The following is a 25,702-nucleotide window of genomic DNA, read 5'->3' on the forward strand; positions in this document are numbered from 1 at the left end:
CAAGCTAGGGAACATAACGAATACTAATAACTATAATTCAAGGAAATTCACTGATATACAAAAAAAATTGAAATGACACATTGAAAAATTACACCATGCACCCGAGAATATTGACCCAAAAAGACCAATAGCAAAACATATTCTAGTAAAATTCTTTTCCTAAGCCAAAAGAATTCATGACTTGCCAGGTTCAGGGTGTACATCTGTAATCCCAGCTACTCGGGAAGCTGAGGCAGGAGAATTGACAGTTCAAGGCCAGTCTAGGCAATTTAGCAAGACCCTATCTCAAAATTTAAAAAAAAAAAAAATTAAAATGGCTGAGGATGTAGATTAGTGGAAGAGCACCCCTGGGTTCAATTTACAGAGGAAATAATAATAATACATGGCTAATGGCATAAAGAAAATATAAATTAGATTTTCTAAAGCATTTGCTTTAGAAGAAAATGGAGTAGCTTGCTCTTTCTGGAGGAGAGAGAGTGATTTTATATCCAGCAAAACTGACTTGCAAGTAGGAAGAGCTCAAAAAAAAATGGCATAGATATAGGCAAAATCTCCTATTGTTCCTAAGAGTCCTTTCTGAGGACCATATTTTAGACAATCAAAAATGATTACAGAGACTATCACCATAAGAATGGGTGGTAAATATTAATTATATATCTACCTGTAGATGTAAGACTAAAAGGAGGCTAAGAGGTAGAGAGTAGTATCTAATGGCCATATAGATATAGCACTATATTAAAATGAGGGCGGGAAGAAACCATATATTTTTTTAAAAAAAAAGCTTTAATGTTTTCAATAAGTACATTACTACCAGCATGAGTATAGTTCTCCTGAGACTATTGTGTGTAAACTATGTGATAAAACAAATGAGTAATTTTGGGATATCCTAATTCTATTAATCCCTGTGCTCTTGAGAGTCAGGATGCTTGGGGAAAGAAGAATACATAAATGTAAAGGAGAAAAAGTTAAATAAAACCACAATCACAAATGTGAACTTGGGTATTGATACAAATTCAAAATTCATAAGACTTGTAATAAAATAAATGTACTTATATGTATGCATATACATATTCATATCTTTATATATAAAACCTCCCAATCCTGTCATTTTCAAAAAGGTAAGAAATAAGGACCAATCCCATACCAATGAACATCCCCAGCACCCATACTGTGGCCTTTACACCACATTTCTCACCTACAACAGCCAGGACTTGTCAAAAAAAAAAAAAAAAACAGCAAATTCTAGGTCTATGACAGGAGGTATACAAGACGCACCTGAATGAATGTCTTACATTACCATGTAGGAGGAAAGCTATCAAAGGCTTTTAAGGTGATGACAAAAGGAATCAAGAATCAACTTGCAGAGGTTCCCACTGGCTAAAGTGGGACAATCTGAGCTTCAATAATGATTGTAGCCTTGCCAACTACCAACTACAGTTTTGCCAAAAGAATCAAACAAGTCCAAGTGTGATCCAGCTGCCAATTCTCAGGAAATGCAGGGGGCAGAGGAACATCGTGAACTGCACCGTGGGTCGTCCACACAACACAGGCTCAAGGAAACTCCACCTAGGAAATGGCCTGTTTCCTCAATAAATAAATTATAAGGACATGCACGAAATTAAGGAGGAATTTACAGATTAAAGATAGTTTAAAAATTTCAGCTTTCTTATGTGGGCAAGACTAGATTCTGGTGTTTGGGTTTGCACAGTGGATGATAACTGTATTTTTAAAATGTAAGGAGGGCTGGGAATATAGTTCAGTTGATAGAGTGCTTGCACAAGGCCCTAGGTTCAATCCTCAGCACCACAGAAAAATAAATAAATAAGTAAAAATGTAAGGAATTGATTCCTACAGTAGACTAATGGTGACTTATAAGGCGGTACAAAGATCTGTAGTTGGGTAAGGCACGGACGAGATCCAGACATGCCAAAATTCTATTTTTTACTCTGGCTGGTATACAATGTATACACAGTACACATATATATGGATATATTATGCAATATTTTTACAGTATAATAAGTGAACATATAAAATGTCAGGTTATACATTTGGCTCATGTGGCTTTCTCTGTGTTTTTTATAGTAAAGAATACTTTTTTTAAAAAGACTATGTGTTTCTGACAGCCATCCAATCCCTGAGAAGGCAATGTGAAATGCACGCCTGAAGTGGAAAAGAATGCTAGCAAATGATGATTAGGTCATATTGTGAAGGGCAGCAAATGTCTTTGCAAAGTTATATTTAATTTGGAAGATAATGTAGATTCACTTAAAGATTTTATGAGTCCAGTGATTCCCCCTTTCCTCTGAACTTGTTAATGTTTCCATCATTTACTTGATTCTCATATTTGTATATTAAATGAAGAGAGCTAAAGAAAAATGATGCAGAATAAACCCAGGTCAGAAACTATAGCATTAGGTAGGTGAAGAGCAATGGGTTGGGACCATGTTCATGGTTAAAGCTATCCTAACGCTGTTTATGAGGACTTAATAGAAACTTGTTCTCTGTGCTATATACATTAGATTAAGTTTATCCAGAGATTTTTTTTTTTTTTTGTCTTTTCAAGCATCTGAATTACTCCATTTCTCGGGGAATATGCTAGGACCCAAGAGAAAAGAATGAACTTTGAGTTATAAAATCAAAACGACATTGAACACTAGATACAGAGACAGATAAACACCAGGGAATAAATGCTTCCGAGTATGCCTGGTGTCTGAGCAATCTAAACAAATTTACAGTAGTCTTCTTGTGACTGTAGAAAAGACATCCCTTAGAAAAGATGACTTTATATCCATTATTTTATTTCAAAATATATCCAACTTTCATGGATTATCTTTTTATTTAGTATGCTAAATATTTTTAGTGACCATAAAGAATAATCATGAGGGATCTTATGGATTTGTTCCTTCTTTACCCCCGAAAAGTCTTAAGTCCTTTCATTCCAAATTATCTATCCAGTGGGATTTTCAAGACTTAATAATGTGTAAAATGTTCCTTGTTCAAGACAAAGACAAAAAATGAAGCTTTTAAAATTGCTAGTGTCACAGTTAGGATAAAAAAGCCTGCCAAACACCAGAGCCACAGTTCAACCCCATATTATAAAAGCACTATTTCCCAATTACTTTTTTTTGTTTTTAGAAATAAGTGAGGTACTGAATCACAAATATCCAAATCTAACCATCCACCCCAAAAAGGAGATAATATAAACCCAGATAGCTAAATGCATGTAAATAAGTACTAAATGAGCAGCATGAATAATACAAACCTCAAAGGAGCCATCTCTCCCTGGACCACTTTTGAGCTTCCAAATCAGAGGAAGAAAGGCTCACCTCACCCTTAAATGTGGAATAAAAAGACAGTTGCACTGGACCATAGAAGAGGCAAGCCCAAATTCACAGAGGTTTTATTAAAAACAGGGAAAGGTCAGTCCTCTTCCCCCAAAGGAATGTCCAGGGCTTGTAGGAATTATTACTCCAAGATAGTTTCTTTATTAAATTCACTGTGAAGAAATAGAAAGACAAGGCCAGGGGAGAACTAGACACCAAAAGTCTTACTTTTGTCAAGCCTATGCATTGCCACAATCTGAATTTAATGCAACATAACAAGCAATCCACACCTCTACACTATGTCTACAAACCAGATATATTCAAAACAGAGTTTTTAATGAACTTAGAAATGAACTAGGAAATTATGCAATTAAACAATCCACTAATGATAAGTATATCAGCTTTGTTTTTTCCCCCAAGTAAAACAAATGAGTTAAATTAGGAATGACAGGCAGCTAAAACATCTGTAGCAATCTCACCGCTCACCAAGGACATGAAGCAGCCACCTACTCTGTAACTCAGTTTGCTTCTAGTTAAAATCAAGTGTTAGTTAACGAATTAGTTGGAGTGAATTTATAGATTGAGGGCGGCCCCGCACTGTCTTGTTTAGCAAACATTTTTCAACATGGGCAGTCACGGGGAAATCTCGAACCAAAGTTAAGTGCCAACTTAAAATGGATTCCCCAAGACACCCCTGGCGTGGGAATTAATTCTATTTGTATTAATATTTGGAATGTCACGCAGGATGCCGAAGCTGGTTTTGCGTGACGCCCCAGCACTCTCTTCCACAGCATTTTCATCATTAAAATGACTATGTTTGGAAAGCTATGGCAAACTATGAGAGAGACTTTATAAGAGTGAGAAGGATGAAAAGCTGAAATTTCTCTCCTGGTCTCTATTAAATATTGTAGCTTTTCAACAGCAGGTCACACATTTGGGTGTCAAAGAACAGGGCACTGTATTCAATTTCAGTGCAGTGAGAGGTTTGGATAACCCTTTCTCTTTGCATTCCAGATCATCCCACTAACAGAAAAGTCCATAGAGTCAATTGCTCCAAAATACTGCCCACTGCTCAGGTACACAAACACAAAGTACTGTCTGTGAGGAGGTGAAGAAATGCCTGGCAAAGTAAACCTGTTCTGAGCTAAAACTCAAAGACAAAACGTCAGAGATGGGAGCCCTTCTCTATGGAGAATGCAGTAACTCTGCAGCCCGAGTTACTGTTTTTGTGGAAACAGGAACAAGGCTGGTTAGGATCGGTGAAAACTGGGTAGAGACAAATACCTCTCTTCAGTCTATAGTTTCAAATGTTTCTTAACATCAAACACTTTTATGGCTTAGAAATGAAAACATCACCTGGTTTGGGTTGTATTTCTTTCCCTTCTAGGCTTCCGGAGGAGATGTCAATAAAACTAATATGGCTACAGAGAGAAGGAAGAACCCTGAGAATAAGGATAAGGTTCAGGCTACTTCCTCAACCCTTCAATAATCAAAAAGGAACTCTGGTAGGTACCAGTGTGACCAGCTATTTTCTACCTCAGTTGAGATCTAACTGCAGGATTGGTTCTGAGAGAATATCTGATCTGGAGCTTTGGGGTTTTTGGATATTGTTACCCCCTCCTCTCCTCCTCCCTCTTTAATGGGTTCTAGAAAAAGCATAGGAGATTGCAGTTTCAGCAGACAGGGAAAAGAGGGTTGATATGCTTTACATAGTTATTTTTATATTTAATCCAAGAGCAAGAGAGGACTAAGCAACCCAGCTGACTCTAAAAAGCATTTTAGGAAGTTGGCAAGCGAACAAGCCACCTCCTGCTATCTCCTACTGTGAAGTAACTGTATCCAGGGTATAGATATGTCCCTCAAAGATATCAATAGCACAGATAATTAAGTTAGCGCAGCAAACCAGCGATACACTTTGAAGTGTGGATACAGTTGGTGCACTAACCTCTCCCTCACCTGATAGGCTAAGCCTACAATCTCCTCACACATGTTAACAATCCTGTGACCTTTAGTCCCTCCTCATTATCACATCATTTAGGTTACACAACCACATGGGGCCTACCATAAAAAGCAATGCTTATAAAGTGGGATAGTGAGTTAACAGGCTCATAGACCGACTCCACCAGGGTAAGAAGATTCTTCAAGTAGAGGAGCTAGAATTTTCTAGATTCCAGTCTATAGCTCAGGAGATCAAGAACATCATAGGGAAAGGAGACTGTTGGTTGGTCTCAATGACCAGCTGAACAATACGAGTTACTGGAGGCATTTCTAAAAATACAAGGGAGCAGATCCCACCCTCCAGAGGCATATTCGAAGCATTGGTGAGCAGGCCTGGAATCTGTACTTGAAGGAGGGTAGAGGCAATGCAAATTTGTTGTTACCAGAACCCTTGCTTTAGAAGGGAAAAGGGTGAAGTCAGGTTTCTCAGGACTCTAGCAGTAAGTACATACGACCCCAGAACAACCACTAAATCCTCTCTGTGCTTCTTATATTTTATACCATTTAATCTTTGCTAAGAGCTATAGCCAAGTAGTAATGATGCATGACATTTTTGGTTGAAAGGTGACGCCAGCAAGAATAGTATACCTTATTCTAGGTAGATAATTTGATGCAGTTTACAGCTGTGTAAACCCAGTCTGAGCAGTGTCAAATAATTTGATTCAAGGTCACAAGCTAGGAAATAGCTGGGGTTGTGGCTCAATGGTGGAGTACTTGCCTAGCACGAGCAAGGTGCTGTGTTCAATCCTCAGCACCACCTAAAAATAAAATAAATGTATTTAAAAATTATAAAAAAGAAGTAGCCTAGAACCCAGATCTCTCCCTCTCTCTCAAATGGAACCTCAGATCTTCGTGGTGAGAAGTTGCAGAGAAGCTGCCGTCCCTCCTGGATAGGTGTAATTCTCCTGTGTTCCAGGTCTTCCACAGCAGACAAGAGTGAACGAAGCCAGGAGATTGAGAAAGCGCCAAACAAATATGTACAAAATATTAGAAGTTCTCCCCAAAGCATGGGTATTCCTTATAAAGTTTATTTGAACTTGATGAATAAAATTGACTATACAAATTGCACACAGAGATCACCCATTAGACACAGAAAAGCCTGCTATGAATAAATAAATGATAACTATTCTTTAATCAGATGAAATGGAACACATGTGGACTGAGCCACTCTCTGCCCCATCCCAGTCATGCCAGACTCAGTCTAGATACCCCATACCTGAATATATCTGCTTTTTACTTTGGGTTTTTAATGAAGAAGGAAAAGAAACAAAAAAAGAAGAAGAAGAAGAAGAGAGCAAGAAATTAACTCTCCCCCACCATCCCAGCAAAGAAAACAAGCACTGGAATGCCATGCCCCCCCCCACACACACACACACACTGCAGCACAGGGCATGGGGACTCTACAGCTCCCAGACAGGAAGCCCTTTTACATTAAGAAAAAGGCAGAGGTGTTTCAATAGCCACCAGAAAGATAAATAGCCAAGGATATCCATTAGTGCCCCATAAATTCTGCTGCTCAGAATGCTGATATATTTCTAGTGATTTGTGATGTTTTCCTTTCCGGTTTTTGATGGCAACTTAGGTTTAATATAAAAGAACAGTTGGGCAAAGGTAAAATGTCTAGCTATGACAAACCAAATTCCCAGACCCAAAACCCTCAGGAGGTGTGAAAGCAGCAAATAGAGCTAGCTTCCCAATTCCCACAGAAATGCCCACTGGGAATATGATTTCTGATGTGGCATTTCCAGAGAAAATTCCATTGTTAAATGCATTCTTAGAGAATCTCCCATGAAGCATGCTCAGAGAAATTTTACAGATTTTTTTTTCTCAAACATGAGATTTAGGTGGGTTGAACCCACCCTGATGATGACATTTTTAAAGGAAGACCCTCCCTAGGGATGTAGCTCAGTGGTAAATGCTGGCCAGCCTTGCAGGAGGCCTAGTTTAATTCCCAGCACCACTAAGTAAGTAAGTAAAGGGAGATGCTCATCTCCCTTCTGCAAACTTGGAGTAAGACTCAGAGGACAGTTGATTAGAAGGTGACAACCACAAATAGGAATAGCCACTTTATGATTAGGCTGGGGTGCAATGAGCACTTTGTCATTTATACACAACCCAAAGGCCACTTCAGTCAAGAATGGTCACTGCAAAGGAAGAGACAGACAGGCACAGGACCAGGTGCAGAACTAGCAAGCAGAAAGTCACATCATCTTTTTTTTTTTAACCTTTCTTTCTCTTTCTAGAAGCAAATATAAACCTGTTTTATGAGGGCGATCTAGTTTACCAGAGAAGCACTTTTTTAGTGCTAGCACCATGGAATAAAAGCTTTAGCATCCAGGGTCACTTAGAAAAATATGGGCCCCTATTTCCAAGTATTCTGTTCTCACTACCCTATTCCTTACACTTCCTACTAGATCGCTATATTCCTACAGGCTCCAGGATTGAAGAACATAGTCATTGTACCTCCAAAGTGAAGTTGCTTTCAGGATTAACTGAATTGATAAATGAACAGAGACACTAAATGGTGCCTGATACATTTAGTGAACTCTAAGTCATGTCTTTTGATAAAAGTAGTGATGGTAGTTGTTACAAGACCCAGTTAGCCACAATACACTAATACAATTTAAAATTTTTTAAATGAGAATGTGGCTAGGTAACATGTACTTTTCACCTCTATTCTCTGTCCCAAGGAAAATTCTTTCCACAAAACCATCCATTCTAAAAATCTGAAGCTAACAATGACCTATTTTATCTCTTACCATTTAGATTTTGCAAGTGTCTAGAGTGGGACTTTTCAGTTTTGACACTGTATATTTCAGACTAGACAATTCCTTGTATGTGTGGAGGGGTGTGCACCCTGTGAACAGTATGATTTAGCAACAACCCTGAGCCCCACTCATTGCATGCCAACAATCCCTCTTGCTAGGCATAATAATCCAAAATATGTCAAGATATTGCCAAATGTGCCTTAGAGGGCAAAAATTACCCCTAGCTGAGAACTACTCGTCTAGAATCAATTTGAAACAAGCAAGTAAACTATAGATATAAGTTCTCTAAAATACATCTCAAGCATAAGATGATACACCCCCACTGAGGATTTCATTTATGCTACAAATAGCATTTTACTAGCAGTAAAGCGAAACCCCAAGTCTGACAGGGACAGTGAGGTGCTCAGTACTAACAAGCTATGGTGAGCAAAACAGTCCAAACTTCTTCATATATGCAAACTCAACATTTAATTTTCTGCAAGATTACCCACAATAATTACAAAGTTTCTATAATACAGCCTTAAAAGCTTGGAACTATGAGATCCATAAGAATTGATCCTTTATCTTTTACCTTTGCTGTGTACTGTGTCTGTGGAACATAGCAAATGAATGTAGGCAATATTTTCTTTCTAATTTCTAGGACTATTAAAGTGAAACTTTACTAAAATTAAATTGATTATTAAATAATCCAACGGAGGGAAATACAGAGCAAACCTCTAGCGTACAAACAACATTGAAGTAGACCAAAGGAAGATACACTTTGCTTAAAGCATGTATCCTTTCACTGAATATATTTGTTGTATACATGATAATTGTTTGACATTCTAAAAATAATACTGAAATATTAGGTGGCATCTCCTCCTGGTTAATGATGGTTTGAGGGTAAAGAGTTGACATCTCTATGACATCAGTTGGTTCTGTCTGCCAGTAACATACTGTACTTTTGAGGCATTAACGATAGCTAGAATGGACTTTCTACCGGGAATCTATAGTCAAATGCTGACTATGCCAGATCAACTTGAAGATTTCAGAGCCATTATCAAAAAAGGAAATTTCTTTATCATAGTCTTAGAATTAAGCCAGATCAAGAAATTCACCTTAATACACAGAACTGTATTAGGATCTTATTTACCTGATATTAATAAAATAAAGTGTATCAAAGAGAATGCACATTCATTTCACCTTATGACATCCACATGACTAAAAAGGTTTTATTCCAAAGGAAGGAAAAAAAAGCATCCATATTTTAGCTAAGCATTAGTCCAATGCATTTTTTCCTTAAGGGTATTAGTTGCTTTGATGAAAGAATCTTGCACCTTCTACATACACACTGGATCTCATTAAGTTGTCCCCGTCTTTCTAAGATGATGTTACTGACAGGGATTACTCTCCTATTACATGGGAAAGTGGGAGGGACTACAGAAAAACACAGGACTCAGACTTGCAAGTACAAGGTCATTTCTCTTTTGTTTCGAGCTCCCTCAACTCCATCTTCCACTCAATTGTGCTAACTTGTAATGAAGGGGAAGCCTGAGACCTAAGTGGGGAGAGGTGAATGGACTCCTATGTAAGCCTTCATGGGACACTAGTCCATTCCCTGCCTCTTTGGTCATCATTTTTCAATTAAGGAGGAAGTCAGAACTTTTGCGTCATCTTGTTGCCATGGATACCATATCAACACACACACACACACACACAAAATGGCCTTACCAGTTCTTTCTTCTAACATACTGAGACTATCTTCTACCTTCCCAACTTTCTTCACACTCAATCTTCAATCCTATCTGCATCAACTTTTTTCCAAAACTAGGATTTCTAAGAGATGGATCTAAATGACAGAAGATCTAATATCTAGTATTCTGCTTTTTTTTTCCAATAAGCTGTCTCACTCTGAACAAGCCACTTAATCTTGCTAAGTTAACTCAACTGTAAAAGAAAAATGATAATTTATGTCTTCGTAAACTTTCACAACACAAATATCATGTGTTATTAGAAGACACACATTTAGAGAAACAGAAGGGAGTTCATTTTGCATGTTAGTTCAGTGAAAGCAATAAGAAAACAATTGTTTCAGCAACAAAATACAGTTATGCTCAGGCAGCTTTACTCAAATCTGGTATTATGATTCCATGACCTTCCAAAGGAAAAGGTGAAAATCCATGATTTTTTCCTTTTTATAATCCCTCCTCATCACCTCCAATAATAAACCTTAAAAAAAAAAATGGTAACTGGGAGTTTTCCAGTTCTTTCTCCAAGAAAAAAGTGACTACTGGTCTAATTTCAGGTATAATGTTTAAACTGACTTACGAAGGCAGTCTGACCTTGACATTAACCTTGAAAATTATGAGAACTTTCCAGACCTCTTTCCCCTCTGCCTTGCATTGCATCTCATTTCTCATACAAGGGTTTAGTATCTCCTCTCTTTCCCTGGTCCCCTGTACTTACCAAACCCACATCTTCAAAACAAGCAGAGCAGGAAGTACCTCTTAGAAGGGAATTCCATCTGCTCCACAACCCAGTGCCAGTCGGTCACATCATGGGAACAGCAGGCAACTGTCTGGGGAAGGAGCCATAGCGTCTGGTGGACCCCAGGAGGGTGAAGCACAAGAAGGTACTATATTCTCTCCTTGGCCCAGCCTGCGTTCTATGAAAATTAGAAATGGTGCAAACCATAGCCCTCACATCATCCATGGAGACCAAATGATGGCACTATAGACTTGAAGGCAATAGGCCAGCAGGCCTCACTACATACACAGGTGTCATTCTTTTTCATTCATATCTCTGTCCCTCAGTTGATTAGGTGGCAATCACACTAATTAGAAAAGGTCACCACAGTAAAGAGAAGAAGCCATCTCTGGGGGTGTCAAAATCCAGAAAACCACTTTCATCTGCCACATGTCGCCATGTTTCTCAGGGAAATAATTTAGGGAAACTACATAACTCATTTCTTCAATTGTAAAACTGGGATGAAAATGTAACTTAGTGAGCTACATGCTTTTTTTAAGTTTTTTTTTAAATATAGATGGACACAATATATTTTTGTTTATTTATTTATAGTTTCATGTGGTGCTGAGAATCAAACCCAGTGTCTCACTAAGCTACAACCCCTACCTACTATTTGCTTTCTTTAAAAAAAAAGTTCATTAAATAAGGAAAGTAAAAACTGTTTTTAAAGTAAAAAGATTAAATGATATCAAACATCTAGTCTCCTGCATATAGATTAACTTATGCCTATAGTTGCAAAAGCACAACAGGGCTTTGAAAAATCTCCAGTGTTAATATCTGAAGAAGGGGCAAAGATGGTTTTATTATGTGTCCACTCATTCTGTGCCATGTGTAGGATGATTCTCTATAAACATCTTCTGTATGTGCTAAACCAGAAGAAACTATTGAAAACCATTGAGCTACACCATTCCAGATGCATACGTAAACCTTTATCTTGTCATTCTTTCATACATGACTCCACCACTAGTCCCAAGAAGGGAAAGGGATTGATAATAGTATTTATTATCTTGGGTCAAGCATTGGACTAGGCACTGTATATGTGTAATTTTATTTAATCCATGTAACAAACCTAAAATGTAGATATTAGAAATTTTAATCTCTGTTTTCAAAAAAAAAAAAAAACAGTCCAAAATGGTTAAGTATCTTTCCTAAGGACTTCAGAATTTCTAAATTATAGCTTCAGGATTTGAACCAGATTTAGCTAAGTGTTTCCAGCAATCCTTTTAGAATAGTCTCACCATGTCCTAAACCCCCATGATATAAGCTCTTTCTTTCATAGTCTATTGCCCTAGAACACAGGAGCTTTCCAAAAAGTGCCAGCTTAAAAATCAGAAGTTCCAAATTGGAGCCTCAGCTTTACAAGTCACAGGTTGTATGACTTTGGACAACTTATCTATTAAAATGAAATGTTTCCAACTCTAACCTACATGCTATGATTTGCATAAATATAGATTCTGGAGACCCATCTCCATTCGTGATATTGCTTCTGATCACAGACTTTTTCTCCATCTTGGGAACAGCAGTTTCTAGAGTACACCTACTGGGCTGCTACACTTGTTGGCAGGACCATTGGACAAGGGTGGCTAAGGAGGGGGTTGGCTGGAAGTGTGAGAAAGGCATCTACCTTGCAGCTGTCCCTGCCTGCACAGAACCATGGATAAACAAGAGTCCCTCTCTAGAGATCTCTGTTGGCACCTTGTCCTCATTCCTTTCTGGAAAAATAAGAGAGAAAGAAAGAGAGAGAGAAAAAAAAGAAATGCATATCTTTGTGAAGAATGTATTGCCTTCTACATGCAACTGCCAAAAACCCAACTGTAGACAAAATCCATCTGACAAAAATCCCTTAACTGCTTTGATTCAGTTCTTAAAGGAGATTAGTTGTTGGAAGGTCACAGAGAAGCCATCCTACTGCACACTGCAGCTCGGGGTTTCAAAGCCTTCACTACTAAGGGAATCTCCGTGCTTGATGCCCCTTCTCTCCATGCCGTTTAATCAATGAATCAACAAATAGTTACTGAGCAAGGCTTCCCTGGGGTCTGCAGGTCACTTCAGATGTGGCTCTCAGTTCAATAGCAGGAGAAAGAAAAACGGATTTTTCTGACTCCTCTTAAAGTTTCCATTTATAAAACCAGAGCTGGCATCAAAAGACTGTGGGTCTCCTGTCCCTCTTTTCCCTTCCCTGAGCCCTCTGATTCACAGAGAAAAAGAAAATGCAATGCAGCTGAGAGACATGGAGCAGAAAGAGAAGAAGAGGGAGGAAGGGAAGGGATGACAAAATGGAAGGGATGGACTAGGGAGGGAGGATTGAGAAAATGAGACCTTTGACCTTAGGTCAAGGGCAAAGGTCAAAAGACAAAGTGAACTTACATGCAATATTCCCAGGAGATATTCTTTTGGGTAGCATATAGCCTCATGCTTACTAACCTGTTATTACAGCTCTTTATTACATATGATCATCTTTGAGACCACTAAGTCTTAAGCTTTTAGGATTGGTGTAATTTGAATATCTTACACCTTTAAGTATCCTTCTGCCCACAACTATAAAGATCAAACATAAAAATGCACATTGTCTCAATAGTCACAATATCAAAAAATCATAAATTTTTTTAAAAATCTTAGTTTACAGAAGTAATTTACAGGAAAATGAATATATATATATATATATATATATATACACATACACACACACACACACACACATATATATATAACTTCTGAGTTGTAATAAAATGTTATATAAGGCACCATGATATGCTTTAAACTGAATCATCATCTCCAAAGCAATGACACATTACTGCAGTGTACAAATGTCACTAGGAAAGGACCAAACTTAAGGTGGCTAAGGAGGGGGTGAAACTGAGTACTTACTATGCAAGACATGGTGCTAAATACTTTCTACATAGTACATCATGTAACCATTTCGACTACCCACTGACACACATAATTATTCTCAATCTACAGATGAGGATGTGCAAGGTCAGAGAGGGGGCATTACTATGCCTACTATGACCTAGGTTAGGTCAAGAGCAAAGACTCCAGAGCAAGTCAGAATCACGAAAGATTGTGCTTCTAACCTCCCTGGAGTTGATACTTTCAGTCCTGCTCTTATGTTTGGAGAATGAAGACAAAAAAAAGAACTATAGTTTTACTATAATTTACTCAGAACCTTACTTGGGCTTGGTGTTCCCACATCTGTTTGAAATTTTTTTCCCCTCCCAGCATTAATGACACAAGTTTCATCTCTTTTTGAGAGGCATAGTTGGTATTAGAATAGCAAACAAGACGTGAGACTACACCCTCAACCATGACACTCTGAAGAATGTTTCAGTCTAAGCATGTATAAAAGTTCTCCAGCATCTCAAAAATGTGTGTGTGTGTGTGTGTGTGTGTGTGTGTGTGTGTGTGCGCGCGCGCGCGCACGCGCGCATGAGGGATCAAACCCAGGGCTTCACACATGCTAAGCAAGCACTATACCTATACAACTAAGCCACATGACCAACCCCAGAAAGATTTTTTTAAAAACTTACAAACATAAGTACTGTTAACACTTGACACTTAACAAAGAATTTGCTAGACAAAATTTTGAATGTTTGGAGGGGATTGATACTCATATTATTGAGTTGCTAAATTATAGCCCTTAGATTTTTTCATGTGTTCATTGATTCTATCCTAGTGAAGAAATTAATAGGAAAATACACACCCCAAATTCTATCACTCACTGTGAAATCTGTATGCGTACAATTAGGTATTCATTCAGAAGAATCTATGTATCAAGGCAGGTAAAATATAAATACATCCTTTTGGGGTTTTGTTCCAATTACGTATGTTATCTGCAAGTGAAAGGAAATATAACCCAAAACACCAGTTCAGGTCTGTTTTACCTTAGAACACAATATGTCTAGACAGAGTCCTTTGCTTAAAATGCCTGTTTGTGTGAGGCCATGACTCTAAGCATCCTCATTTCTCACTGTGTGCCAAATAGGTACACCCCCAAAAAAAAAAATCTAGACAAAGACACAGCTATGCTTCTAAGTTCTCCCCAGCGCCCCCCCCCAACTTTGACTACTAGACTTTCTTCTTGCCTTTCCTCTGATTAAAAATGGCTAATGACAGTACAACAAACCATGAGGTTTTGAGGCCTCTAACAGATTCAGTTTGTTCATTTTTCTTGGTTGACGACATATGTATGAATACAATCATTTTCATATATAGAACTATCTCCACCAGAGAAATGCAAACATTATTTTAAGTCCTGGTCCTTGTAGAACTCAGAAATGGTCTGGGTGGGTGAAAATCCTAAGATTAAGCACTGCCCTTCTCATAGCATCTACATGTGCTTATTACCATGTTGCAGAAGTTGTTTCTAAAGCAAATAACAGTTTTCAGAAAGACCAAGGTTACAAATTAATCCAAAGACTCAGGAAGGGAAAAGAAAGACAGTCATACCATTTAAAAGAGAAGGAACAAAATGACCTATGACCTTCTTACACCTAGGCCTGAGAACTTCTGTGATGTAATTAGCAATGACCTTCCATAAAAGAAGCCCTGAAATACACAGACTTCCTTTCTATGTCCAAAATAAAGGTACTTACCAGTGAAAATCCACAAGTCACCATGTTTTGCCCAGAATTACATGGGCCACCCTTCTCCATGGAAGCACAGAGTGGGACCTGCCAAGTTTAAGGAGATACCTACTTGGGTTGGTTGGGAATAAGTAGGAGGGAAGGAGGGGGGCAGAAAAGAAAGACTTCCCCTTTAAAACTGAACAGAAGCGGATACCAAATCACATGACCTTTTACCGTAATTTCTATTAAAATCATTTCATGTCTGGTTGCCTCTGCTCTCCTGGCTCATTTGTATTGTTTACAACAAGTCACTGCTCTGGCAGTTAGTGGAGGCTGAATCCATGGTTACCCGTTTTTACATTCACTAGTTAAATGGAATGCAGCTCTGCTGTGGGTTTCAAGGAGCGAGCTCTTAAGAAACCACAATCCAGCTATCAATCAGACTAATCTGAGAGAAATTAATCTTATAAACCTAAGTATTGTTGCATATTAAAAATTGATAGAAAGGGGCCACGGACTTTGATTGTTTGGAGTTACAAAAGTGGACAAGCTGAGATTTGACTTAGAGCCTCAGAGTGTTCGGTCTGTGGTCTCCATCTGACAGCTATTCACGTTGTGCATCTAAAATGCTTTCCAGGGTAATACGACCACCCTCGAAAACAAATCCACCACCTCCCCCAAATTCCTTGAGCCTTTATTTCACCTGAATGTTCTTAGAATCTAAATAGTGCCTAAACACAGGTTTAACCAGACTGCAATCCCAGCAAAGTAACTTAAACAGACACACACAAGACAGTAAAACACCAAACCGACAGCATTGAGTAGAATTCAATTAAGACAAAACCTCAGTGGAATGCTCTTTATGAGTAAATTAAAACTGCAAACTAATATGTTTTATTGAGAGCAAGAAACAGTACAAATTCACTCTATTGTGCATGAATTTATGTAGTTAATTCTTTAAACATTCCCCAAAGCTAACTTGTTTCTCAAGACGGACATGACCAACAATTATAATTCCTAATAAAAATTTAGAAGTTTTATAGTTTAATGCCCACAGTAATTGTCCCACAAGTCACATCTAAATGCTAAATGAGAACAGCAAATAGTTAAAGCTAACATATTACAACCCCATCTACTGCAAAGTCACTGTATCAGAAGCTAGAATTGATTTGTTTCCTCAGAACGAATTGAAAATGAATGTAACAGAACGTTGGAAAAACCCCTTCTGCACTGCTAATCGGATATGGTATAATGGTTGACTGCAGCTTTGCCCTGTACTAGTGCTGCCTAAATCATACATACTTACACGTTCTGGGTTCTTCCAAGAGTTTGGTGCAGTTTCAAGGACAAATGTCTTAAGGAAGCCTCTCTACTGTGCAGCAGGGAGCCTAGCTCGGATCTGATGACAGGAGTACAGTGCTAAATCTGACAACAGAGAAGGAAACTTCCTGCGTGAAGAGGAGATCTTGGAAAGTCTCAGGGTTAAAAAGGCTGCTTTAGATGTGCTGGTTGATTTGCTCCCTGGTTGTGTATACACAGTAGCAGCTGATCTGTGTTTGCAGCCCTGCAGAAAGGAACCTTTACTGAAAACCAATGGCATCACATTTCAGTGGAGCCTGTGCCAAGTGCTGGAGAGCAGAGCAACCTTTGACAACTTCACACAATTCAACCCAGCAGACTTACCACAGGTCGCGAGGAGAGTGGAAGGTGCCTCCCCGCCAGCTTTCACCCTGGGTACGTTAGCGTGGTACCTGGGAAACCACACAGTTACCGGCTGGGAACAATGGAGTAAGGTATTCCCAGGACTTGTCTGAAATGTACTTTCTGTCTGCTGCCCTGACCTACCATGCACTATTATTTTAACAGAACTTTAAAAATAAATTCAAATGCTCAAAATGTATGTCCTTCTGCTTCTCATATAAACCTTTGTGTTTAAGGTTCCTCTGGGTTCCTCAGAAATAAATCCAGAGGAAAAAAATAATAATAATGTAGGATTGGGTAATAGGTACCAAATTCTGCACTACATCTCCCAAATCAGAGGCTGTGTTATTGGGGCCATTTTGTTACTGCAGTATAAATTAGGGTGATTACAAAACTTTACTCCACTAAAACTCACTATTCTAATGAGACTAAGGATTATCAAGAGCTGACCAAGTTGTGGAAAACATGGAGTGTGCTGATCAGCCATAGAATTAGCTTTATCATCACCTTTCATGTGGAAGGGAAGGAAAATTCAACACCTCACCATCTCTAGAAGGGAAAGTTAAAGGAGCATAAAAGAAAGAGAAATAGAGATAGATGGGGTCAGCTAAGGCACAGAACAAACTTAATCCAAGTATTCAAGTCATTGGTTGACCACTTCGTTACCCTCCAGTTCTCCTCTGCCCTTCCCCATCTCTCTCTCCTGCCCCGAGGACAAGTCCAGGTTGCAGTACATAACCTGGCATTTTCTCGCCATTGTGCATTTTACTTCAAAGGGCAAAAAGCACAACTGGCAGTTTAACAAAGGCCAAGTGAAATGTGTCAGGCAGCTCAGAGCACTGCTTTCCTCCTTCTATGAAAGGGGTCCAGGAGCTGCCTGGGCAACTGGTGAACCATCCGAGGTCTTTACTTTGCATTGATAGAGGAGCGATGATGGTTTCCTTACATTTAAGAACCCATACTACGTAATGAATAGAGTCTGGGTTCTGTGCCAGATTTAACTTCCTTTCCTCGTTCTACTACTCTACCTGCACAAGGACAGGAGTGGCTTAAAATTTCCAAACTTTCTATTTCCTCATCTTTGAGGTACACACAAGTTATCTACCCTATAAGCTTTTTCTGTTAAGGCTTAAAGGATGCACATGTTGAGCGACAGAACCTGGCATGCATTCATTCAACAACATTTACTGAGTCTCCTGGCAGAACCAGGCACAGTGCCAGACAGTGGGGGCACAGAGTCAATTGAGAAACAGTACACTGCTTCAAGTACAGGTCCATAAGTGTTAGGTCTTCCCTCCTGCCCTCCCATAATCTATGTTGTCTCCTTCACATGCAAAAGAAAAAAAAAATCAAATATCTTGGGATAGGGGATACAGCTCATTAGTAAAAATATTTAGCTATTATAGGCAAGTTCCTGGGTTCAATCCCTAACTCTACAAAACAAAATGCTGTCTCATCTGATTCTGCCAACAATTTTATGAGTTAAATGAAGCTATGCCCAACTTAAAAATAGGAAAACCACATCTTAAAGAAGTAAAGGTTACCCAGCTAGTAAATCACAGCGTGCATGTCAATCCAAGCTCTTGGACTCTTCCAAGTACTGTCTAAAGTAACTATACAAATTGGTCATGGTAGCATTCATATTTTGCACAATTCTGTACAGTACTGGTTTTCATTTCTTTGTTGTTCCAGTGCTGAAGACAGAACCCAGAGCCTTCACTTGCTAGGCAAACACTTACCACTAAGCTATATCCCCTTAACAGTTTTATATGGGCATATTGTACTTCCCTAAAGGTAGAATGAGTCTCTTAGACACACTACATCTTGAAATTACTTTTAATTCACTAGCACCTAGGATGATATTGAACATATTAAATGTTTAACAAATTTTGCTACATTGAAAAGAAACTCAGGCCGAGTCAATTTTACTACCTATACTCAATCTCTTAAGAAGCCAGAGCCTTAATATACAATGGTTTAGAGGTAATTTTTGGCCTTCCAGTTCTCATTCAATATTCTCAATGACCTCCAAATAGTCATATGCATCTCAAAGTGTTTAACACTGATTCATAATTAAACTCCCGGAATTTTGTTTTCTTCATTTGTTTAGCATGTATTTTGTAACCAGGACCTAATGATTTAGGGTAAGAGTGATTAAATATTGATCTTTATATTCAAACTTAATACTATGACATCTCTTGATTTCTAGGTTCACCCAGTTTCTAAGTTCTACAGATCACAAAGTGGAGAGTTCTGTTGATCATTATCTTGTGAATTAGAGCATAACACATACCAATTTCAGAAACAATTCAAGGTGATTTTTTTAAAATCTGCATTTTAAGATATATTATCTGTACAGATAACTCAAATTTCTTGAATGACTTTTGACCCACTACTTTATTCTTTGTTTTGACATACAGTCCATTTCTAATGGAAAAATTAGTTAAGACGGTTATCAGCAAGTCATACATAAAAATACCCCTTAGAAAAATCTGTACGGTACCTAAAACTTGGAGTTCAACTGATGTATTACATTCATTGCTAATGTTACACCTTGGAAACCTTATTTTAAATGTGATTTATATCATTATTTATAAGTATTTACTGCCAAACAATGATTTCTTTAGCCTTCACAAAAATGCTAGAAATTTAGATTACTATCAATGTCATGACCACAGTGCAAATGATAGGCAATGTTTAAGACAAAGAAAACAATTACCAAATTCATTGTTTTGTTTCCAAAGTCATTCACTTGTTTATTTAAACAAGCTTGGCCATCTGTAAAGGAAAGTAAATATGCTCAAGTACTGGCATTGCATACATTAGAACTATCATGCTTGGGAACATCTTCCACATTCAACTGCCCAGCTGCATACTATTTCCTGCTTCCTCCCTAAATAGAATACTATGTAAAGAACCTACCTCAGAGGTTGTTCCTGGGTGGGCAAGAAATGTGCCAACCAAATACCACTCCAGGACTAAACAACCCTTGAAATTGGTCAGACCTGAGCACTTAAAGAGAACTGGTTGACCTAAGGACTCTTCCTCACCACCTGAAACTAAATACAGTTTACAGATTCTCACTTGACCTCAAAATCATCATGAGAAGCAGATGGATGTTTTGATCATTCACATTTTGACAATTCAGAGAATTAAATAATTTCTCGAAACCATACAGTAAACTTGAGACAAGAGCTCAAAACCTAATTCCAAAGCTTCTCCACATGACACACTGTCCTCTCCCTTCATGGGGAACCCCCACACATTGGTTTCCCTCTTTTTACCTTTGGCTTCACACGCCACAGCTCAGTTAAATACATACATACCAGGCCATTTTGTACACGTGCACACACATGCACGCACAAGCACACACATATACACATACCTTTCTACCTTCCACCTTTTCTTTTCTCACATGTTGGCCAATGGCTTCAGAGAATGATTTTCTCTGTCTCCATACATCCTTCCTCTTGCCTTTCAGTGAGTTTGGGTGTCAAAAAGCAAATCTTATCACAGGTGATAAACTTAGCAGCAGTGCTAATGTTTCACTCTTTCAAGGGAAAGAAAAGTCATATACTTTGCAACCAGTCACTAAAAATCCTGAAAGTTTCTAAAATTCCCTTTCGGCTACTCTGTAATACTTCTCATCTATCTTTTCGACTTCCAGTTATATGCATTCTCTTTAACAGCAACCCTCCCGAGTCTAGATAAATGATGAACTAGCATTCAGTTTTACTGCCTTTATGTTATGTTTATCACTTATAGCATAATAGAACTTGTTCTTTACATTTTATTCATCACTGATAATACAAGATTTCACTCCAATGAGTAACAATACACTTTTATACTCCAACACAGGAAAGTAATCAGCATTTAAGATTATTGGGGGTGGGTGTGTGCTTTGAATATCTGATAATTGATCTAGAAAGGAAACATTTTAATGTAAACCTGACTGTCTAAATTTCATGAGGTTTTCATTTCAAACCACTGAACCTGAGCACATGTACTGCTATATACACTAATATTTGTAGTCATGGCGTAAGGTCATACTTAAGTAATAATTAGTTGACAGAATAGAAAAAAGTAGGAGTATGATTAATTGGTTGATCCATTATTAATCAATCACATAACTAAGGATCACAGGGGTAAAGTGAGTTGAAGACCGACTAGTCAAAACCTTTCATATCAGAAATGAAAAAAACAAGGATTGCTATTGTTCTCAGAGGAAGTGGACAATCTGGTCATATGGTTAACTCTGCTTACCATCACTGTGACTGACCTTCTGCTGAAGACCAACATTCACTAGCATATACATCAGCCATAAAGAACAAATCTCTAACTATGATGGTGATTGATCCAAAGGATCATCGAGTATTACACCCTAATTCTGCAACCTTCAGAAAATAAATGTTCATACTAAATAGAAAATGAATTTGTAATAACTGAATTAAAGTGTTCATCTAAATAGCCAACTTTGGATTTCTCTCCACACATAATAACTTGGAAAAATATATAGCCTGTGTTTACTATAGCATGATAGCTACAGTCTCTAAGAAGAGCTATAACTCGCTAACAATTTTCCTGATTTATGTTTGAAAACATACAGGGCATGAAATGATTTCTGCAACCTTACATTTTCCTCAAGAACACTAGTGAGCAGAAAATGTAGTCCTAAAATCATGTGGGCTTGCTTGTTACATCTCCTTTTTCAATAGAAATAGGTGATGACCAATTATATATACTCTACCAAAAGAAATATCATTAGATTATTTTCCCCCTTAAAGGAGGAGGGACAAAACAACACAGGACAAGAAGAAGAAAAAATAAGGAAAAGTGGAAGAAAAGGAAGAAACTCTAATAAAAAAATATATTTTCATATAATGCTTACATTTCCTTCTTGAGAAAGTATAATAAATCCAGCTTATGGATGATATATGGTTATAAACTGTAACTCACTATACAAATGTTAGTTATTCTTGCTGGTATTTAACATATATGAAAATGTGCTTCACAATCTATAATTGTGCTAATAAAATAGGTATTTGTGAATATAAATTATACTGGCCATAAAATCAGCCTTATTAATCTAATATATCTTAGAGCGAGACCAAATTTAAATGAACCACTTTGGTAACATAGATAGCTGAAAACACTGTTTATCTTACCATGTAAGTGTCTCTCAGAACAGGAATACAAGTTTTGCTATGCTTCATATCCTGTTGGCAGTCTGCATTTCGATCTTTAAAACAGTAAAAAATGTTGTCAGATATGCAGATTTTCCAAGTTAAATAATTTGTTTAAGGAAAGTAAATTAATGTGTTAGTATCCTTTTTAGAGTCCTATCCAGAGTTTGGAGGGACTTTGGAGAGGGGGAGGTTCCCATATTGGGGATCAAACCCAGAGCCTCATTATGTACTAGACAAGCAAAATACCCCTGAGCCACATCCCAAGGATATTTATTGTAGCAGCCTGACATCTAAACCAGCCATAAGTATCCATAAGCAAATAAAATATCTTTGAATTGCCAGTGTCCATTATTTTATCACAGTTTTGTCAAAAACAACCGTCTTTGGTGGTAACCATGAACAACACATCCTCCACTATAGAACTATAAATAAAGGCCTGATTTAAAACTATAAGAGACACTTCTCCACAACTACTGGTGTTATTGAGAATGTTCTAAATGCACTATTAAATGTCTATATGCATGTCTAAATAAGAAAAGGGGTCTATGCCAGTACTGTGCAAGAAGGAGATGGCCTTGTCCAATTGGAAATAATCAGGTTTGAATAAATGAGTGGTAGCTAATCTCCCAGAAAAAGAAAAGTTCCCTATCTATGTGATAAAGACACAAAGACTTGTAGCATTATCACAGGGATCTTATCACAGCCACATTGTCAGGAATTTTTATTTAACGATTTGCAAGGATTTGTCCAATTCCCTTTATTCTAAGGGACCAGAACCCTGGAGGTGTCGTATTTCAAAAGCTATGACTTTCTTAAAAGAAGGCCACTCAGGCTCTGGTTCTGCTTAGCCACCACCACCACCCATTCCAGTACAAAGTACCATGATAAGTTAGATCCAAAATAACATAAAAAAGATTGCTTCAGAGAAAGATCCTTAAGTTCTCCTACAGCACTTACCCCCAGCCCCACATGCCAGCATGAGAGGGTGAGAGCTGGCTGAACTTACGCATCATTCCTTGCTCTGAACCTGAAGGTCACTTACTCTACTGGGATGGCAATACTAACCCGAACCCTGAACTTCGGAGCCATTGTATTTCACAGCTTTAACCAACTGATAACAAAATGACAGGAGAAAACTTCTTTGTTTGCACAGAGGCCCCAGTACATTATTTTGACTTTATAAAGAGATTTTCAATGAATTTAAAAATCACAATATTATGATACTTGGTAATCGTTATTTCAAAACGGCGGTTTCTATTGTTCATGGAGAAATTTCAGTAGGTTTTCTCATACCAGTAGTTCAATTGAAAGATTCACCAACTGCTCCCTGGAGAAAACTGAAGATCTGCATTTAAATGGAGATATACTATTTCCAAATGCACAGTACCTAGAAGGCAGATACTGTCAAGGTTTCTTAGTGAGCATAACTCAGATTATATTAGGTGAATTTCAATGCCATAGCTATCCCCATTTCATAGGGTGAGAGTTATTTCTATAAAACTCATTTTTCTCTGTGAATTCTTCATAATGTTTGTCCCTAGAAGTTAAAATTAAACCTTGCTCCATAGCAAAGTCCTCACACTAACAACAAGCAATTACTACTGTACATATCATTTCTGATGTGTACGGAAAAAGACCACAGAAGATAGCTCCGCCAGAAATGTTAAATAATTGAAAAGTATAATGACTTAATAGAGTAGTAAGCTTAGTTTACAATGCAGCCAATTTGAAGCCATAAAAATACTGTGTAAAAATTTTATCTTGTGGTTGACCATTACATATCCTATCTATTATTCAAAAGTATCTCAGCAGTGTTTTTCTTCATTAATGTGGCTTTTGGCATTTTCCTCAAAATATTTCTATTTCAACAGTTTTCCAACAATTCTGAAACAAATGCAAAATTTCTGTATCATATCATAAAGACCCTTCCCTGGTGTGATAATATCTTCAATGTCAAGCTGAAACCAATTTCATAGGTCAATCTGAAAGGAATACTTGAACCTCCCCAAATATGATTTGCTTTGCATTGAACAGAATCAATCAGAAATTAAGAAAAAATAAAAAAATATAAGACGACTAAAGATACTGGTACTAACACATCTGTAAACAAAAGGACAGCCTCATAAATAACCCCCTTTCCTGTGGCACACTAATCCAGGGATTTCTCTACATTAGAAAATGTCCTGGGGCAGTCAGAAAAGTTTTGCCTAGAGTGTTCTGCTAAGGTGCATAGCATGTCTGCTAAGGAGGAAAAAAAAAGAGACACTTAAGATCAATTCCAAACATAAGTCCATTACCTCTGGAAGACTCTCACTAGAATTCTAGCTTCAACTGAAATGTCCCTGTAAACAAGGTTACCAAGAACAGGCCTAGATATTTTTCTCAGCAACACTTTCCTCGGAGCCTCTCAGAGGTCCGTGTGGTGAGTTATACCTTATCCTGCTGCTCTGCCCTTCTCATGCTGATTCAAATTCAGAACTCAAATGAAAGATGAAATATCTTGAAGATCACTTAATATTGAAATACTGTTGCAGTAATAAGCGGTGCTCAGTTGGAGATGGGAACATGGTACTCTCTTGGTAACCTTTTAATTTCTGGAAAAAATTGTACAGAATAAATTGAGCCGCACACACATGGAAACCTCATCGATTGATCTGCTCTATTTTGTTAAAACACCACCCATCACAAATTCCCTCAGCTCCCAGGCAATTCCTGTTAAAGATGACCAGCACATTTTAGGATGTATCATGCACGAAGACTTAAATGCTGTTTTGATTTATTAAAGAAAAAAAAAAAAACATCTTTTATCTACATTTATCATCCCAGTCAATGGAGAGTCTGATGTGCAATATGATACCATTCCCAATATATACACATTTAATTCTATGCAAGTTTAAACAGTTATGAGAATTGCTTTAAGAAAAATAACAAAGCCATGCATAACTGATATAGCTGTTTCAAAGATTAGCTAGGCCTGTTTCATTACATAGCTGATGCTTTTCAAGTATGAAGGAAAAGAAACCCCATCGGGTGTCACTTCATCTCCATCAGCATGTCTGTGTACCTTCTGTCAGCCACTCCTCAGCTCAGATTTGAGAACTGTTCAAATTTCCCTCTCTTTCTCACAATGACAGAACTGTTTCTCAGGTTGGTTAACTCATTTTGATAACATCAAATCTACTGGACAGGAGGGGGAGGGGGGGGAGATCCTGAAACCACTCCCAAGTCCCATCCCCTGCCTCCTTCTAAGACATTTTTCTGCTTCTTTTTCTCTTGCCTGCTGCTTTTGAATCTGAGCATTTTCCAAACATACTCCCCTATTTGGTCTTTGGGCAGCGTGAGAAACAAGTTTCTCTATAAACTAGACCAAGTCACTCAGCTGCTCTGAAACACACTTCACCACATCCGCAGGTCTCCAGATCTTGACTTAAAGTATTAAGCAGGAGTGTTCTGAAAGTAGTGGGTGGTCATGTGTGGACCTAAGAGCTTCTCTGAACCCATAAGCTGGCTGAAAGCTGGCTAAAAGACTTTCTTCCTCTTTTTTTCTTTCTCTAGTTCTTTTTCATATTTTTATTTTTATTTATTTATTTATTTATTTATTTATTTATTTATTTATTTATTTATTTATTTTTGAGGGGCCTGGATGAGAGGGTGCC

At 37.9% G+C, this 25,702-nt stretch overlaps 1 protein-coding gene across 10 annotated transcripts in view; it reads right to left on the reverse strand.

Moving 5' to 3' along the window:
* Esrrg (estrogen related receptor gamma) overlaps positions 1–25,702 on the reverse strand; it is a 595,402-nt gene that overhangs the window by 526,357 nt on the left and 43,343 nt on the right. The window contains exon 3 of one of the 10 annotated variants that reach the window (XM_078022830.1): positions 22,026–22,099. The exons of 8 other annotated variants lie outside the window; for them this stretch is intronic. The gene's annotated coding sequence lies outside the window, so the exon portion shown is untranslated. Of the gene's footprint in view, positions 1–16,465; positions 16,649–22,025; positions 22,100–25,702 lie in introns of those variants that run through there. One more of the 10 variants, XM_040276852.2, reaches the window with a different exon arrangement.

The sequence above is a fragment of the Ictidomys tridecemlineatus genome, chromosome 10 (genome assembly GCF_052094955.1).
Source record: "Ictidomys tridecemlineatus isolate mIctTri1 chromosome 10, mIctTri1.hap1, whole genome shotgun sequence".
Lineage (NCBI taxonomy): Eukaryota > Metazoa > Chordata > Mammalia > Rodentia > Sciuridae > Ictidomys > Ictidomys tridecemlineatus.